Source organism: Hypanus sabinus, chromosome 7, assembly GCF_030144855.1.
Source record: "Hypanus sabinus isolate sHypSab1 chromosome 7, sHypSab1.hap1, whole genome shotgun sequence".
NCBI lineage: Eukaryota > Metazoa > Chordata > Chondrichthyes > Myliobatiformes > Dasyatidae > Hypanus > Hypanus sabinus.
In genome coordinates, this window is record NC_082712.1 from 60,877,715 (window position 1) to 60,897,093 (window position 19,379).

General features: G+C 43.1%; 1 protein-coding gene across 5 annotated transcripts in view; it reads right to left on the reverse strand.

Moving 5' to 3' along the window:
- Positions 1 to 19,379, reverse strand: part of LOC132396811 (coronin-2A-like) — a 169,774-nt gene that overhangs the window by 103,800 nt on the left and 46,595 nt on the right. Inside the window, exon 1 of one of the 5 annotated variants that reach the window (XM_059974762.1) lies at positions 7,198 to 7,258. The exons of the other annotated variants lie outside the window; for them this stretch is intronic. The gene's annotated coding sequence lies outside the window, so the exon portion shown is untranslated. Of the gene's footprint in view, positions 1 to 7,197; positions 7,259 to 19,379 lie in introns of those variants that run through there. 5 annotated transcript variants of the gene reach the window in all.

A 19,379-nucleotide genomic window follows, 5' to 3' on the forward strand; every position in this document is an offset into this window, starting at 1 on the left:
TGAGGGACAGTGTGAGGAGTGTGTGACTGTGAGGGACGGTGTGAGGAGTGTGTGACTGACAGAGGGACCGTGTGAGGAGTGTGTGACTGTGAGGGACAGTGTGAGGAGTGTGTGACTGTGAGGGACAGTGTGAGGAGTGTGTGACTGTGAGGGACAGTGTGAGGAGTGTGTGACTGACAGAGGGACCGTGTGAGGAGTGTGTGACTGTGAGGGGCCGTGTGAGGAGTGTGTGACTGTGAGGGACCGTGTGAGGAGTGTGTGACTGTGAGGGACAGTGTGGGGAGTGTGTGACTATGAGGGACAGTGTGAGGAGTGTGTGACTGTGAGGGACCGTGTGAGGAGTGTGTGACTGACAGAGGGACCGTGTGAGGAGTGTGTGACTGTGAGGGACAGTGTGAGGAGTGTGTGACTGTGAGGGACCGTGTGAGGAGTGTGTGACTGTGAGGGACCGTGTGAGGAGTGTGTGACTGACAGAGGGACCGTGTGAGGAGTGTGTGACTGTGAGGGACAGTGTGAGGAGTGTGTGACTGTGAGGGACCGTGTGAGGAGTGTGTGACTGTGAGGGACCGTGTGAGGAGTGTGTGACTGTGAGGGACGGTGTGAGGAGTGTGTGACTGTGAGGGGCCGTGTGAGGAGTGTGTGACTGACAGAAGGGCCATGTGAGGATTCCGTTGCCTGTTGGAAATGGCATTTTCCTGTTCAGCCTCCTGACTGCTATATTGGTCTTCGCCATCTTGTCGATAGCCCATATAGACAAGCCGCTGACTGAGAGACTGGTGGCATGGACTTGCCAACTGCGGCAGTCATCTTCTGCAATGTGGGACCTTGGCCGACAGCTCCAATGCAAGACTGGGACCAGAGCACACATTCTGCACTCACGCGCAAAATACTGCAGGAACTCAGCAGGTCAGGCAGCACCAATGGAGGGAAATGAACAGTCAGAAGTTTCAGGCCTGAAGAAGGTGTGCTCCTGTCTTTGACGAGAGTTCTGTGAGACCTTCCCTCACTGTCATCTCCAGCTATTCAACCATGTGCTGACCCAGACTCGCTTGCTCAGCCACATGGCCTTCCTGGTAACTTGCCTCCACCGCCATCTTGCGTCAGTCCTGATGTCGGGACTGCCAACTATTTATTTTCCTCAATAGATGCTGCTAGTCCTGCTGAGTTCCTCCAGCACTTTGTGTGTGTTGATCCAGATTCTCAGCAACTGCGATCTCTCATGTGTCTCCAATGAGACAAACCAGCTCTTCATTTCCATTCAGACCACAGACATTATTGAGTATGGATACATAGTTATACTGCAACAAAAATATAATTGCATCTTGCACAAAAATCTAAATGGTTAAACACCCTTGTTTAATAATACACTGCCCTGACTGGCCAATGTTTAACTTAAATATATTAACCTTCCCTCTTCTGGTCTGCACTCTGGCCTTTTCCCTCTTCTCAGCTGCCTATCACTTCCATTTGGGTCCTCTTATCCTTCTCTTTCTCCTGCAGTCAACTCTCCTCTCAGATTCCTTCTTCCCCAGCCCTTTACATTTCCCACCCGCCCAGCTTCACCTGTCACCTTCTAACTGGCCCCCTTCCCCTCCCCCCACCTTTTTTTATTCTGGCTTCTTCCCCCTTCCTTCTAAGTCGTGAAGAAGAGTCTTGGCCTGAAACACTGACTATTTGTTCATGTCAACGGATGCTGCCTGACCTGCTGAGATTCTCCAGCATTTTGTGCCTATAGCTTTGGATTTCCAGCATCTGCAGACCTGCTTGTGTTTATTGTCAGCTGGCTGCACTTCTGATTTGCAAACTGTTTGGGTTATGAAATGGAACCCAGTCATAAGCTGGGGAGAACCAGCATTCAGAACTGGGGAGTGCTCTTCCCTGCCCTCTTCAATGAAAACTTCTTCCCTGATGTCAAAAATTCTTTTCTTCCCACAGGTGCTGCTCGACCGGCAGAACTTTCTCCGACAGATTGTTGCTCCAAGTTCCAGCATCTGCAGTAACAAACTTTCCAATTATTCTCCCAATTTCCTTTTGTCTGCCTTATTTCTGACACTGCAGCCAAGTGACTTCGCTGTAACTCCCTGGAAGGTGAGACAGATGCCTCTCTTTCTTTGACCTTGATTTAAGGAGGAGGAGGATGGGGATGAGAGCAAGTAACAGATGGCAGCTCGTGAAAAATAGCAGCACTCAAAAATTATGTGAGTTGAAGTAATCATTAGCCCGACAAATTGGTGGGATTATGTATCCTGTAAACTGTTGAGACCATTACTTGTCATCCATGGAGGCACTTAAAGGATCCCATCTTTCACTTAGTCCAGGCTGACTGAAAATGCAGACAAAAGAGACTGAAGATGCGAGAATCTGGAACAAAAGAACTGGAAGAACTCAGCCGATCACACAGCATTTTTGGAGGTAAAAGGTGCAATTTGATGTTTCAGGTCAATATCCTGTGCAGGAATTACCTGGAAGATTTACAGACTTGCTGGTGAATTTTAATCACAAACATCTTTGCAATAAACTCTGTTGTCTGCATAGGCATTCACGGAGTGGCCAGGTTCATCCAAACCCTAACATGCTGTTCCACCCTTGGTACACGTCAGTGCTAATCACAAGTGCTGACTTCCTACCCCATTTCGCTCATCTCGTCTACTGAGTCCCCAAGCCCAAAAACGCTCAGTGCCCTCATTACTGGCCACCCACCCACCAGGGATCCCAGAATCCAAGCTCCAGAACAGCATTGATTGACCACTTTCAGTGGCCAAGGCCTCTCCAAATCTCTTCCCAACCCTGAAAACCTTTGCTTTTGATCAAGCTGGCCTCATACCACTGTACAGTCTCGGGTCAAAGTTAGTTGGAAGATTGCTCCTGTGAGCTGCTTTGTACTGTTCAGGAGTTGCTAGGTCAAGACATTGATTTGGCTTCAAGTGGAGATCAGTAGATAGCTGGACACTAGAAGAAACAAAGGGTAAGGGGACAGTGCAGGAAAATGGTGTGGATGTAAAATATCAGTCAGGACCTTACTGAATAAAGGAGCAGGTTTAAGGACCAGTCTGTGATTTAAAGAGGTGTAAACCCACTTCAGATGAATTAAACAATAATGAGTACACCAGAAGCAAGAGAAAATCTGCAGATGCTGAAAATCCAAGCAACACACACAAATGCCGGAGGAACACAGCATCTATGGAGAAGAGTACAGTCAGCGTTTCGGTCCAAGACCTGTCTTGCTGAAGGGTCTCAGCCTGCAACATCAACTGTAAGTCTTTTCCATTGATGCCGCCTGGCTTGCTAAGTTCCTCCAGCATTTTTGCGTGTGTTGCATGAGTACGGCAGAGCCTCCATTAACCACGTTTCTAAACATTTAACAAAGTCTCCACAACCACCACTCCAAAGAGCATGGGTACTCTCCAATATCCAAGCCAGTCTTCAGCCCCTTAACCAGCACCTGAAGCCGGTTTACATGGTCTTTTCGCATTAAATGCGTAAAAGGATAGTTCATGGTGGTGCCGAGCTGTGACTTCCATTGTATCGCAGCTGAGGTTTAGCTGCTACTTAATTGTTAATTTTTAATTGTTTGTTTTGGGGACAGAGAGGAGAGTTCGGGATCAGACAAGGACCTTATGAACATGGAAGTGGGGGATTAGAGGTCAGGCTGGGGGCAGGGGGGGTGGGGTGTCCGGAGTCAGAGTTCCGTATGGGAAGGAGGAACAAGTTCCAGTAACTCCCTGGGTTCATGAGTCGGTGAAGCCGGAGTTCAATGCCTGATGTTTAGGTTCTTGCCATTGGTGATTCCAGGTTTTGAGTCTGTGTTTGGGAATTGGCATGTCCTGGGATCAATGCCAAGGGTCAAGGCCCAAGGACGAACTGGAAGTCGGGATGTAGAGATCCGTTGACTGGATGGGGTGGTCGAAGCCCAGTGTCTGGAGGCCTGAATCTGTGTCCCCTGGAGGCTGAACAGGGTTTCTTTTTGCCGCTGTTATTTGTTGCTTCGTGTTCCTGTGTTGTTCTACCAAGCATCGTGGGCATGCTATGCTGGCGCCAGAATGTGTGGCAATACTTGTGGACTGCCCCATTCACAACTTCGGGTGTATTAGTTGTTAATAGAAACGACACATTTCACTTTACGCTTCTAGGTACAAATAAACTTGAAACTTGGATTTTGAATCTTAAACTTTGTGAAAGCTTGCTGAGCACAACCTGTCTGCTACAATTCTTGTATTACAGTGAAAATGTAGCTGTTTCATTGTAAAGTTGTGAAAAGCATGCTGCAAACGTGGGGTCAGAGAAGGATACAGCATGGGATAAAACCCTTTGACCCTCCAATCTGCACCAATCATCAACCACCCATTTACCTATTCTCAGCAATTTTTGATTTGGGGCGGCCTGCAGATAATGAACACTGAGCTGAATTGAAATACGCCTCTTGATTTTGCATTTCGCTCATTTTTTTGTTGCCATTTGCGTGATTTGTTTTGTATTGAGCGTGGTGGGGGAGGGGGGGGGGTGCTGATGTTTTTCTTTAAACAGGTTCCGTGGTACTTCTTGGTTTGTGACTGTCTGTGGGGAAGACAAATTTCAGGGTTGTATACTGCTTATATGCTTTGATAATAAATATATTTTGAACTTTCAAGCTACAGTATAATAATCCCTTTCAAATTCTGCCTACTGTCCTGGACAGATTCAACCATTCACCTAGACTCTAGAGGCAATTTTACAGTGGCCAATTAACTCGCTGATCAGCATCTTTTCCTATCGGTGTATGAAAGTGCAAGAATAGTCAAACAGGTTTGATTCAGCAATCTACCACATATAAACACGTTATAATGTACTAAATTAAAGGGCACACACATTTTAATGATATGAGGTTATTTATTAACATTAGATTAATAAATGAGGAAGTATATTTTCTGATTGATCTTCACTTCGTCTCAGGTCCTGGGGAATGGTTGATAAGCTCCAGCTTCAACTGGGTAGGGTATAGGAAATTCAGAGTAATATTGCGCAAGAGGCCAGTCATGTTACTGCTTGCCTCTTAATAGAACATTGCAATTAATCCTATTTGACTGCCATAGACCTCTATTCATCTGAAGTTTCTCCTTTTCAAGAATTTATCCAGTTGTCCTTTAAAAGTCACCAGTGTATCATCCTAATAGAGATGGCGTACTGGATTATAATAACTTGCTCAGTGAGAAAAGATTCATTTCTTCATCCCTGGTTCTTTTGTTAATCTATAGATGAGCAAGCAACCTTTCTTGTGTTCATAAACTATATGTGAGTACAGCACAGAAACAAGCCCTTCAGCCCATCTAGTCTGTGCCAATTCATTTAAACTGCCTACTCCCATCAACCTGCACCAGGACCATAGTCCTCCATATTGCTTCTGTGCATTACGGACCTATATTCACAGATCCCTTTGTTCTACCATGCTTCTTAGTGCCCTAGCATTCACTGTGTAAGATCTACCCTGGCTGGTCCTACCGAAGTACAAAACCTCAAACTTATCCACATTAAATTCCATCTGCCATTTTTCTGCCCATTTTCCCAGATGATCCAGATCCCGCTGCAAGCCACAGTACTCTTAAGAGTTTGTGGGGTTGAAATATGCTGTCATGTAACTGTGGTGAGTAACTGCAGTATATTTTGTAAATGCTACTGCCACTGAGCACTACTGACACAGGGAGTAAATGTTTGGACAGAGCATGGAGTCCAAAGTAAGTAGGTCACTTTATCCTGTATGGACATTATTTTACATATCGGCAAGTAAAGGCCTATCCATCGTACTCCTGGCTTGTCCCTTGTAAACAGTGACATTGTGCAAATTCAGGAAGACAGGGACACATTCGGGATGCGCAGCTCTGACCTGCACCTCAGTCACAATTTTAGAAGCTAAAGAAATGATTAAAAACAAAAACGAAAATTCCTTGGATTGGAGTTTTTTCAAATAGAAAATAAATTCCTGCCGCTATTTTAGACACTGCTAAACCTCCATAGAATGAACAACCTACAGTATCACATCCAAGGAATTCATCTTTGTATCATTTCCCAATTAATTTAAATCGTCATACATGCGGTGGGGCAAATGTGGCCAACACTACTTTCAAATCAATTTTGCAGACTACTCCTGACATTAGTCATGCATAACCCAGACTTGATCCATACTAAACAGGCTGAAAAATATTAAAGAGACCATTCAATATGTTTTCACATTCTGCTTTCAGTCCAGTCTGTTAACAGGTCAGAGTACAAAGGTTAATCCTAATGCCTGAATACTTACTGCAGTTATTCAAAAAGATTGAGAGGAATAATTAATACAGTTACACCCACACTACTCCCTCCCTAACCTCAGTCACTGACCAGTGGAACCACCCACACCTCTGCCAACTCCACCCTCTCAGTTACCTTTCATATTTACCAAAAGGGCCTCCCAAATTAACACTGGTGTGCACTCATTGATTAAAGCTGGTTCCTACATTAGGTATATCACAGCTGCACACTAGGTTAAAATGCACGCATGCACAGGTTAAAATCCAACTGCCCCTTTCTGGGAAGACAAGCAGGTCTGCAACATTGCCAATCATAAGCTTATTTGACATTGTTTGGGTAATGGTTAATCTATTACAAGAAGCAAAGAGCGGGCAAAATTGTGACAGTAAAAAAAACTAAAACAGTCATAATGCTTTGCAATATAATTGGTTCCCTTGTGTTTAAAAAGGGAGTAATGGAAAGAGAGAAACAGAAAACTAAAGAGAACAGGAAAGGAGCCAGGGTAAGGGGAGAGAGTGGGAGGATGTGAGGTGAGGGGAGGGTGAGAGGCGGAGATGGTTTCAGATCGATAGGGAGCAGCAAAGCACAATTCTGATCAGCTACTATTTAAGGTCCTAATTGCAGTTTGCTTAGAATTTTTATCTATGTCACCGAAAATACTCAACACTGGCCAAACTAACGATAATCATTGAAAAAAACTCCCGAAGTGTACTAATCTGATTCATACCCAACCCATACCCTACTGCTCTGGAGAAATTGGTATGAATGTAGTCGCTAGTGTAATGCAGGAAATTTGTACACAGCAAGTTCCCACAAGCACCATTGCAAACATTGATTAGAGATATATTTTGTCCAAGAGAAGAATATTTTCTTCTGCTCTTAATGAAAAAAAGAGAAGATTTCTGAAGGAAAAAGACAGCTGCTTTTCTGACTTACCAAGGTGCTGCAATCCAGGTGCAGTGCAGAGCGTGTGGTGTACTGTGGGAAATCTCTTTCAATGGGTAAGCCACACCCGACGGTTCAGGAGCTTGTTAAGGTGGAAAGGGTAAAGGGCTGAAGAATATTCCACCTATCACCTTCCATCTCCTCACTTCATCCCCTCCTCCCCCTCCCACCTACCTTCCCTCTCACCTGGCTTCACCTATCACTCTCCAACTTGTATACCACCTCCCACCTTTCCCAGTCCTGATGAAGGGTCTCACCCCAAAACCTCGACTCTTTATTCTGTAAATTACCCCTAATGTGTAGGTGGGAATCTGGGGGTAATTAATGGGAATGTGGGAAGAACTAAAAAAAAAGGTGTTTAGAGTTAACATAGATTCAGTAGGCCAAGAACCCCATTTCCACACTGTATGACTCTAAAAGGTCTACGTGTTTAAATCCCTGAAGTGGAATTTGAACCCACAAATGCAGGCAACAGAAACGCTGCCCACTCAGTCATTATACATTGTATGTCTTACATGTCATGAAAAATCATTCTCTATGATTAAACTCTAGGCACACTTTCCAGGGGTGGCAAACCTTTTTGAGAGCATCTGTCCAAATTAGCGATAATTTTCTAAAACATTATTTTGTGCACAGTGAAAATTCTGAGCAGAGATTGTTATTGATTTATGAATTAGTAATAATAATTTGGACAATTTGAGGGAAAAGCATGAGCCCTGGTACTTATTTACAAGCATTCATTGTTTTACAATCAATACAAGTATACAAAGCTGATTGAAATCAAGCATTTTAGAAAGCTGTTCAAAATGATTAATATTAATCTTTTAAAAAACATTTGAAAAATAAATATTCATGGAGGCACTAAATACAGCATTTACCTTTATTTCACTGAATAACCAGTGTTTACTCAAAAACGACAGAAGAAAAGATACAAGCAGAGTGAAGCCAACATCAACTGGCCCAACCATCCACTGTCCTTATACTGATGTGTACACCAGCCCTGAGGATTGCAAAGGTATCACCCAATGTCATGTGTACGTTTGCTGACTGAAAACACCTCACTGCTCTCAGGTTGCAATAAAATCTCTTGCTGCTCTATTTGGCAGTAAGGATAATCATTACACATCTTTTTATTATGATTAGGGTTTAAAGATTTGATTAAATGTACTGCACACCATATCCCACTACGTTTTTTTCGTCAGCCATCCTGGGCACGTAGGTTTGCCACCCCTGCCCTATAGCAATAGTTTCCACATGACATCACTCAGAACCTTCTCTGAAATCAAACAATCAGTGAAAACTCTGGAGAAAAAGCTCACCCCTTCCAAAATGAAGCCTCATGGCATATTAGAAATAGGGGAAATTTCTAAAGTTCCACCAGGCCAGATTCTATCAATGGAAACATTAACTTGTCACCTTCATAAATTGATGTTGATCATTTTGAAAACGTTTCACCAGGGTGAAGGAAGGCTTCTATGCCAATGGTACGAAACAGGAACAAACACCTTGTAAGGGCGAACTTCCTACCTCAGAATCTACCTTGTTATGGCTCGTGCAGCTTTATTGTCCACCTGCAGTACACTTTCTTTGGGTATGTAGCACCACTCTGCATTCTTTTATTGATTTCTGCTTGTACTCCCTCAAAATACCACATTTTGAGAGGATCTGTATGGATGGCTTACAAACGTTTTTCCACTGTATCATGGAAAGTGTGACAACTATAAACCAACACCAGTACCAGCGACTGGAGTTTCTGGCATAATTTAACAGCCCGTTATTTCCAAGCAGAAGCCTCATGTGACCAACACAGTTTTAGTTCAGAGTTGAGTCCGTATGCATTAGGATTTCAACAGTGGGGACTTTGTTACTTGGTTGTATCATGGGAGGAGCCCAGCTCACCAAAACATCTAACGTTCCATTTTTAAATAGAAGTAAGTATTGTAGAGAAAGCATTTTTCCCTCTATCAAACACGTAATACGTACTCAGCATCAGAGCAGACCATCTCTCCTTTGTTCTATCAGCACAGTATTCTTTTATCCAAAATATTACCTAACTCCTGTTATGAATGCACCACAGCTCTGAGGGGCCAAAGGGGCGGGGGAGCCCCCTCCTTTTTGAGAATCGCAAGAGCACTAGTTGGGGGGGGGGTCAGTAGACCCAGGAAATGGGAGAGAGAAAGAGACATGCCGAATACCTCGTTCCACCGCAGTGCAAAATAAGGTGACATTGACCATTGTCTCGTGGAGACCACGTGCAAGCCCTCGGGCAAAGTGGGCTGGTTGAGAGAGAGATTGCATCATCCCAACCTGATTGACATCTGAGACCCCGTGAGGAAGTATGAAGGAGGGTCTGGGGGGAACAACCCCTTCAGACGCACCAGAAGAAACGCTAACGATCCTGTAGTAGTGGGAAGCCATTTGAAGGAAGCCACGTGCGTTGGATTCTGTGCCTGGAATCCGTGGCTGGAATCATGGAAAACCGCTTTTAGCTAAAAGGAAACCCGCTGCCCTGATTCAACGGATTTGCTTCATAAAGACCCGGGCCCCTTTATAAATAAAGACTTTTAAAAATAGTGCCATCAGACTTCAACGGACCTCTCTATCTTCACTGGCAGTTACGGGATTTCATAACACTCCCTTAAGACTTCCACTTGAATCTGCTTCAGCCAATTTTATTATTTCAGATCATGATTTCCCTGAGTAAAAAAAAGCTCCCAATTCCCTTCCTATTTATTTGTCAATTACCATTAACTTGTATCACTCATCCCCCTCCCAGCAAAAATACTGTGTATTACTGTTGGCTTAGTACAAGGCACTGATGCAATAACAAAGGTCTGATCTAGGTTTTATAGCCTGCAATAGAAACCAAGGCTTTCGATGTTAACAAACCTCAAAGTAGGGGCATTTCTATAAACTCATTTGAATCCAGGTGTGCTATCGTTCTATAAATCTCAATCAAAATATTTGGAGAGATTAGATGCTCTACTTTTCACCAGTACACCAGTCTAATGTGTCCCTATGTTTGCTCTCACACCTCCTGCTGAGATGTTGTGTATTGCCAACGGCACAACAGCACCTGTCGTCCATTCGGCATCCTTGCATCCCAGGGCAATTCGCAGCTGTGTGATCGACCTTAAATTACTCCACACCAACTCGCTGGTCACCTGGTTAGGTATCTTCTATACCTGATAAAGTGGTCACTCAGTGTCCGTGGTTTCTGCTGGCCATCTTCTTCAAGGCTCAACAAGTTGTATGCTGTGATCTTCTGCACGCTACTGTTGTACTGTGTGGTTATGTGAGTTGCTGTCACCTTTCTGTCAGCTTGAACCAGTTGGGTCATCCTGCTCCTCCTCTCTCATTAATAAGATGTTTTCACCCACAGAACTGCTGCTCTCTGGATTTTTCTTTTGTTTTTCACGCCATTCTCTGTAAGCAAAGTCACTTTGATCAAATTTCTTCCCTTTTCTGATGCTAGGTCTAAACAACAACTCAATCTCTTGACCATAGCTGCATGCTTTTACGTACTGAGTTGCTGCCATGTGTTTGGCTGATTAGATACTTGCATTAATGTACAGGTCTACCTAATAAAATAGCTACAGAGTATACATCAGGACAGATTACCAAAATTTAATCTCACAGAATTGGTTTTGCTCCACAAGTTTTAAGGAGAGCCTTTAAGAAAGAAAGAAAGAAAGAAAGAAAAATTGGGAAGTTTAGGGATGAAATTCTAGAGCTTAGGACAATAAAATCAACAATGACCAATATGCTTTTATCTGTGTGCCCGGTAGCCTGAATAACATGGAGGGTTCTGAGTTAGGAAAATTAAACATTTTAATATCAAGGTATTCCCAAACTGAAATCCAGGGTATGCCAAAAAGCCAATGAGGCGATGGGAGAAAGAGGACCTGGGACCTGGACAGCGGAGTCTTTGGTGTGAGCAAACTTACAAGGGCTGGTAAAATTAATGGCTGGCATGATCTTGGAATGGTCAAGTTTAAATGTATTGAGGAGGGAATCATTAACAAAGAAGGCCTTGTTATAAAGTACTTTGTGGAGCAAAGTCAATTCTGTGAGATTAAATTGTTTTACATGGAAGGGTGGATAAAAGATAAAACTCATACATTTCATCCTGGAGGTAACAGATCAATAATATAATTTATCAATGGAAAAGAAACAATCTATTGGGAGTGAAGGTGATGAATTCAAATTATTCAAAATATTAATGCTGTATTGAAAGTATCCTGATAGCCTATGAAAACAAGTGGCTAATTGGATGTTGTGATGCAGTGAATTACATAGACCTGGATTGAAGAGGACAACCACAAGAAGTCCAAGTCTTGAAGAAACAGCAGCTTGATCATTATCTACATTGATATAATATTGGCGTGTGTAAGGTTTTAATGGAGACACGAGATTGCAGATGCTGGAATCTGCAGCAACTCCCTATCTGCTGGAGCAACTCAGTATTCAAGTAGCATCCATGAAGGGGGAAGGAATTGTCCACATTTTGGATCGAAATCTTGCATCAGGATACAGCGCAGACATTTCGTGACGAGATCCAACGTCTTCATCATTCCTGATGAAGGGCCTTGGCTCAAAACTTCGACTGCTTATCGTTGCCTGATCTGCTGAGTTCCTCCAGCATTTTGTGTATGTTATCCTGGACTTCCAGCATTTCCAGAATTTCTTGTGTTTACAGTGCAATATGTGTAGATTAAATTTCAAACAGAACATTCAAAGCCCCTTTGAAAACCTTCCTTCCTTTTGAAAAGAACTCTTGGTATTGTTTATAATTAATGTCACTGAGACACGACAGAGAAACTTTCATTTGCATACCATTCAGGTAGAGCATGCCATTCCCAAGCATGTTGAGGAGGTGAAAACAAAGCAAAATATAATGTTACAGTTACAGAGAAAATAAAGGTGCAGCTAAACATATGAAGTACAATGCTCATCACAAGGTACTGTCGATTCTTTCTGTGCCTTGTGACATATCGGGCAGAAACCTTGCTGTGTCCTTGTACAAGGCTGAGTTGCTAGCTCAATGCTCAACCCAACATGGATGGAAAGCCCTCAAGGAGCTGGCTGGATTTGAACCCAGGACTACTCACCTCGCAGTCTGGTGCTGATGCCACTACACCACCAGCTGGCATACTGTAAATTTCAAGATCAAGAGTCCATATTTAGCATATGAGAGGTCCGTTCAAGTGTCTGATAACAGTGGGACAGAAGCTGTCCTTTACCCTGGCCATGCATGCTTTCTGCCTGACAGGAGAGGAGAGAAAGAGGGAATGACCGAATGATGGGTCCTTGATTGTATTGACCGCTTTCCTGAGGCAGCGAGAAGAGTAGACAGAGTTAGTAGAGGAGCAGTTGGTTTTTCTGATGGACTGGGGAAACAGTTACTGGTCAATAATGATGGTGGCTTCACCCCACACATGGATATAGCAGTCAGTTGGCTTCAATCAGTGCTGCTTGCTGTCTAGATTGAAGAAATTCCATCTAGCTTTAGATTCCAATGTAATTCATTTAACACTTTCCATGCTGGAGAAGGCCACTCACGGGATGAATTTCATCATCACCTGTAAGATGAGCATTTAGACAAGTGCAATCACTCAGCCTCCAGTGATTTGTCTTAGAAACAGGCCCGAGAGATCGTAACGCTTTGCATGGTAATCCAGAATCAGATTTATTTATCACATGTACATCGAAACATACAGAGAATGTATCATTTATGTTAAAAACCATCACAGTCCAAGGCTGTGCTGGGGGCAGCCCTCAAGTGTAATCACACAATCATAATAGATGCCATAGAAATACTCTTGCATGAAACTATATGTAATCTGAAATATTTCAGTAAAATCTGAGTTAGTAGATGGAGCCATGCATCAGCTCATATTTCACTCTTATCCATATTCTTCTATCCTCTTGCTTCACATACAGACAACTTCACCAGAAACACAAATCCAAGATTATTATCAACAAATGCAGGAATACAAGCAAAACCCATTTTTGGGCAAATGGTGGTGAGGATGTGGAACCAATGATGTGGTTCGGTTGCTGGTTTGTACATCTCTTGTTTCTTTCCATTGTCCTATACCCACCCTGGTTTTGTTATTTTATCTCACTGCCTTCCATATGACCTTCCTTGCGTCCTGCCTTTCTGTTCTTGCTGCAAACCCTCCTCACGCTCAAAACAAAACCACAGGAAAACAAATCAAACTGCAATCTGAAAGAGAAACAGAAATGGTGGAAAAACTCAGCCAATCGTGCAGCCTCTGTGGAAGGAGAAACCAGTCAATTGTGGAAAGAGGAAGCTAGTTGGTCTTAGTAAGGGTGGGGAGTGGGGGGAATAAACATTACACAGACAAAGGAGCACCCATTCATTCAATGGTCACATCATTTCACACTATTACAGACATTCCCTTTCTACCCACAGTTGTCCTCCCCCACCTTCTCTACCACCTACACCTACTTGCTCCCTTAATTCTGATGCAGGGCCTTCAACGTAGAATGTTAAACGGATTCTACTTTGTGTGAGGAGGGTGTGATGCAAGAACAGAAAGGAGGAAAGGAAGGCAAGTGAGATTAAAATGACAAAACTTGGCAAGTAGTTACTTGACTGACTGAAATCTTCCAGCATTTCTATTATTGCTTCAAGAAAATAAGAGGAAAAGTTGGCTACCTAGTTCCTCAAAGCCTGTCCCACCATTCAATAGAATCATGGCTGATTTGGCCAAGGCCTCAGTTTCTCTTCTGTGCCAGCTACCCATGAATAGTAATTCCCTGATCTTTCCCTCCTCTTTCAATACCTTCAGTGATCTATGTTGTGTATTGAATATTTCTGTAATATTTGAGAAAGTATTGTAAATATATAGTTTCATTAAACATTCTTTGTTGTTTACAAAATTCATTAGGGGTTGTATGCCACCATGTCATGTGTCAGTGTCTTACTAAAGTAAAAGTGAAACTATCGTACATGTACTCTGTACTCCCTTGCTTTTCTTTCAGTTAGTTTTATGTTCTGCAGTTACAAAACATAACCGTGGTGACAAAGAAGTTTTAAAGAACCTGAGACAACAGTGGCCCTGTTGAAGTGCACCGAGATGCTTGAGTTACAAAAAGGGACAGCAAGAAATGGTCAAGTTAAAAATAAACAGTGTGGCACATGCTCCTTCAGGAAGGGGCCATTCCCGAGTCACCCCTTATGCTCACGCTGGGATCTCCTCAAACCCAGTCTCAGAAGGAGAATCCAGGAAAATAGCTGAGGCAAACTGAGGACTCCTCAAAAAAGGAGGTCCGAAGGTTGGTCAAGCAGTGATGGCGAGGGACCACAGAGATGATCAAATTGGGCACTTGGGAAGATTAAGGACAGAACTGGACCACTCTCCTACACAGTGGTGATTGTATCTGCTGTCATCTGGGGATGACACATCAACCAGATGCGGAGAATAAAGTCAATTGTTAGAGAAGAAATGTGCCCAGAGCTGTCAGAACAACTTCCTGCAATGTCAGTGTCAACTCCTACAATAACCACGGAGGAGGCCCCATCACCTGAGATTGTTTCACAGCCACAAGTCTCACCTGACAAGCAGAGTGATACCCCCACTGGTCAGGAAAGACGTTATTCCACGGGTAAGAAATTTTTCACAGCGATTAAATCTTTAGGCCTGAAGGCCTGTAAGGGGACAATTCAATTGGAGTTTATGGTAAGCAGAGAGGAGTATTGTGTATTTAATCTAGTCACTATAATAGTCTGAAGTAGGGAACTGCAGACATTCATCTCTCTCTGTGAGAAGAGATACCTGGTCACCTCCATCTTAAGTGATTGCCTCCTTATAATAATGTCCTTTTGTAGGAGAATCCTCCACCAGTAGAAACATCACAATGTCTACCAGGCATTTCCCAGCTTTGAGGAAAGATCATCCACTTGAAAAGTTCAATCTGTTCCCCTCTTCGGCAGACTGAGGAAGAAAACAGGAGTCTATGAACCAGTCCTCATGAGGGCATCAGAAGAGGGAGGGTCAGTAACTTTAAATTCCTTGGTGTTATCATATCAGAGGTTCCTTTCTGGGACCAACACGCAAGTGCCATTTCATAGAAGGCAACGCCTCTACTTTCTTAGAAGTTTGTGCAGATTTGGCAAGTCATGTAAAACTCTGACAAACTTCTATCGAAGCACAGAGGAGAGTATCCTCGCTAGTTTCATCACAGCCTGGTATGGAAACACCAAGCCCACAAATGGGAAAGCCTACAGAAAGTGCCCAGCCCATCACAGGAAAAGTCCTCCCCACCATTCAGCACATCTACAATGAGCACTGCCACAAGAAATCAGCATCCACCATCCAGGTCATGCTACCTCCTTGCTGCCGCCATCAGGAAGGAGGTACAAGAGCCTTAGGTCCCACACCACCAGGTTCAGGAACAGTTACTACCCTTCAGCCACGAGGCTCGAGAACTAGCATGAATTCACTCGCCTCAACACTGAACACAACCTATGAACTCATTTTCAAGGACTCTACATCTCATGGTCTCAGTATTATTTATTTACTTTTTTTTGCCTTTGCAGTTTGTCTTATTTTGTACATTGGTTTTTCATCAGTCTTTGTGTGTAGTTTTTGACTGATTGTATTGCATTCCTTTGCTCTGCTGTGAATGCCTGCAAGCAAATGAATCTCATGGCAATACAGGGTGACCTAAACATACTTAGATAATAAATTTACTTTGAACTTTGAGCTTTGGCAAAGCATCTCCAGGCACTTGGTCCTGTACCACAAAGAGCAGTCAAAGCAAAGAGGAGATATTTGAAGGCACAATGAAAGATCAGAGGGCATTCAGATGAACCAAGATGGAAGAGTAGTAAGGGACAGTCCACATGGACCATAATAACCAGAAAAGACCAGGGAGACAAATGTACAAAGAGAAAATAAATATAATCCTCAGACACAAGAGATACTGTAGATGCTGGAAATCTAGAGCAATATACACAATGTGCTGGAGGAGCTCAACAGGTCAGACAGCATCTACAGATGGGAATAAGCGATTTGATTAAGTATAATGCTAAACCTACATAATGTTCAAGATATTAAGTGTTGAAGTTTGAGACTTTTCTAATTAGAATTCAAAAGGGTCATGATTATTTTTACAGAATAGTAAGAATTACAATATCAGAGTGAACCATCTGTAACTGTCTTTTCCTCAGAGTGTATGACTGGCTGGCATTTGATTCTTATCATTGCAGGTACTGTAGGTTTGCCTACCTGTCTACTGGTGTCCCAGACAGACTAAAGGGTACTTTAAACAGAATGCATGTCAGAAGGCACAAGTCATTGAACTTCGCAAAACACACCAAATTCAGATGAAACTCTTTACTTTAGGTTTCTAGTATCCGTAGTTTTTTAAAAAAAGTATTCATTTACTGTAACATTCTGACTGATTATGTCTTCCAGTCATTCACATGCTCATGGATATGAGCAATGTCCTGTTCAAACTCACCAAACTGGGACCAAACAGGTTGGAGAAGCAACAACTCATATGTTGGCTGACAAGCTTCCAACCTGATGGCATGAACTTTGATTTCCCTAACTCCTGACAATTTGTCTCCCTCCCCTTTCCTTTTACATTCCCCATTCTGGTTACCCTTCCATCCCATCTCTTCTCACCTGCCCATCACTTCCCTCTCATTCCCCTCCTGCTTCCGTTTCTTCCATTGTCCACTGTCCTCTCCTATTAATTCCATCTTCTTCAGTTCTTTACCTCTTCCATCTATCCCTTCCCAGTTTCTTACTTCATCCTCCCCCCTCCCCAACACTCCCAATTTTCCACTCACCCTATTTCATCTATTATCTGCCAACTTGTACTCCTTCCCATCCCCCCCTTTCTTACTCTAGCTTCTGCCCCCTTCCTTTCCAGTCTCAATGAAGGGTGTCTCCTGAAACATTAACTGTTTATTCCCTTCCATAGATGCTGCCTGACCTGCTGAGTTCCTCCAGCATTTCCAGTGTGTTCCCTGTGTGTATTACTTGTCATACAGGCGTACAGTTGGAACTCAAGGTTTTATGGGGGGAGAAAATTGTATCCAGTTTGAGAAAGGCCACAAATCCTGGGATCTAATTCCATGATCTGGAATACTGCTCTAGTAATTCCCAGTTTATTTCACACTAGAGATAACAGTCCTGATAAATAATAGTCCTGACGAAGGGTCTCGGCCCGAAACGTTGACTGCTGATTTCAACTGATGCTGCCCGACCTGCTGAGTTCATCCAGCTTGTTTGTACATGTTGATTTGACCACAGCATCTGCAGTGTACTTTGTGTTGAGAGATAATAGGATATCTGTAGGGTTGTCCCTGCCATTACAGCCACAACCAGGGGACATGGAATAATTTAAACAACCTCGCTCTATCCCCTTTGCACTCCAGCAGCCCACATGTTGTGGTAAAAGCAACATTTTCTTTGCCAAAAGCAGCCAAGAGGTCAGTTCAGAGTTTACTGGACTGTCATCTCCAGGTGAGTCCTTTGGACTTGTTTCTGTGTCTTTCGATTAAAAGAAATCCCACAGAGTTGCTGGGATTGTGAGTGGCTGAAAATGCAGTGATGGTCACAAAATCTGGATCCCAGCAAACAGTAGGAACTAGAGTCCATCTCCTCAGCCAACCAGATATCAGGGTCAAGAAAGTAAGGAGGAAATAAAATGAATTAAAGATGAATGAGATACAAAAAGAAATAAAGAGGTAAAGAAATATGATATAAAAGCAGAGAAAGAAACAGGATTTTTTTTCTAAAAACCTGCACACTTATAAAAGCACATCAAGCTTTTTGAAGGAATCAACATGCTTTTATTTAACAATCTTCAGACAAGAGTGTCCACTAACAAATTCTCCTCTTCTCACATAATCCCTTGCGATTGAGGATGACTTCTTTCTACTCCATTTCTAAGGAGTGGCTGATGCTTGTGTCGTTTTGTTTTTGTGGATAGATGTGGCACGGCAGTGACTACATGGTCATGACAGAGTCAGGTCCCTGGATTCCAAATCCTTCTCCAGCAGCTTAGCACACACATGGATACAGAGGCACACAGACACAGAGGTAATGCTTCCCATGGTTTTTCCCTCAGCAAACCCTTGCCCTCATCTCCCCTACATTGAGTATTATAATAAAAGCATGCATAGCTTTACAACTACTATGCATAATGCACGGTGAGTTTAATGGATTATTAATTCACAAGTATGGGAACATTGGAAGGAGGATAAGATGTTCACTGCAAAGATGACAGTTCTTGTTGTTCCTTTTCATGTCTTCAATGCCGTTTCTGTAGCATTTGACTGTATTTTGCAAAGCCAAGCTGCTAGCTCAACGCTCAACGCAACACGATGGAAAGCGTACAAGGAGCTTTCGAACTGGGGACTATTGACCTCAAAGTCAGGTGCTGATGACACTACACCACCAGCTGGCATAAAACCTGACAACAAAGTTGAAGAAATTGGGATTTGTAGCAAATTACACCTCATACTAGGTTTCTGCAACTCAGCCTGCACATTGTGTTAGGTTACAACAGTGACCAGTCATGCATCAGGACTGCTAGGTTCTGCTGAGACTCCCACAGCACTCCTGCACAACAGCAACAAGCTAATACACATCTTAAAATGAAGAACTCCAGCTCTGTAGCAACGCTATTGTAATGCCTTTCCATCAAATCAACATACCACACGATCCAGTGTGAATCAGATCATAACTCACATCAGAAACATTTTCATTTCATGCCTGCTACTGCAAGTCAGAATTACTTGGCAGTCAATGCACCTTGAATTTATGTAAACTGTACACTCCTACATCAGTCCAACTCTAAACAGCAGCACTCTATTCACACCACCAGCATGCTAGTCTTTGTCAATAGTAAGTCAGCCTTTAGAGCTGTAGAGGAGTATGTCACTCTATGCCTGAGAGTCTGAAAACTGAGTTCAGGACCCTCCTGCATTTCAAAATCCAGGTGCAGTAACTAGGAAGCAGTACACCAGGTGATTGCCAACAGGGTCACTATTACAAATCAATCCCAACAATCTGGTCAATATTGATTCCTCATTAAACATAGTATCTGAACCTACCTGGTCATTATTACCACATGGGAGATTGCTATGCACAAACTGGCTGAATTTCCTGCACTACAACAGCATT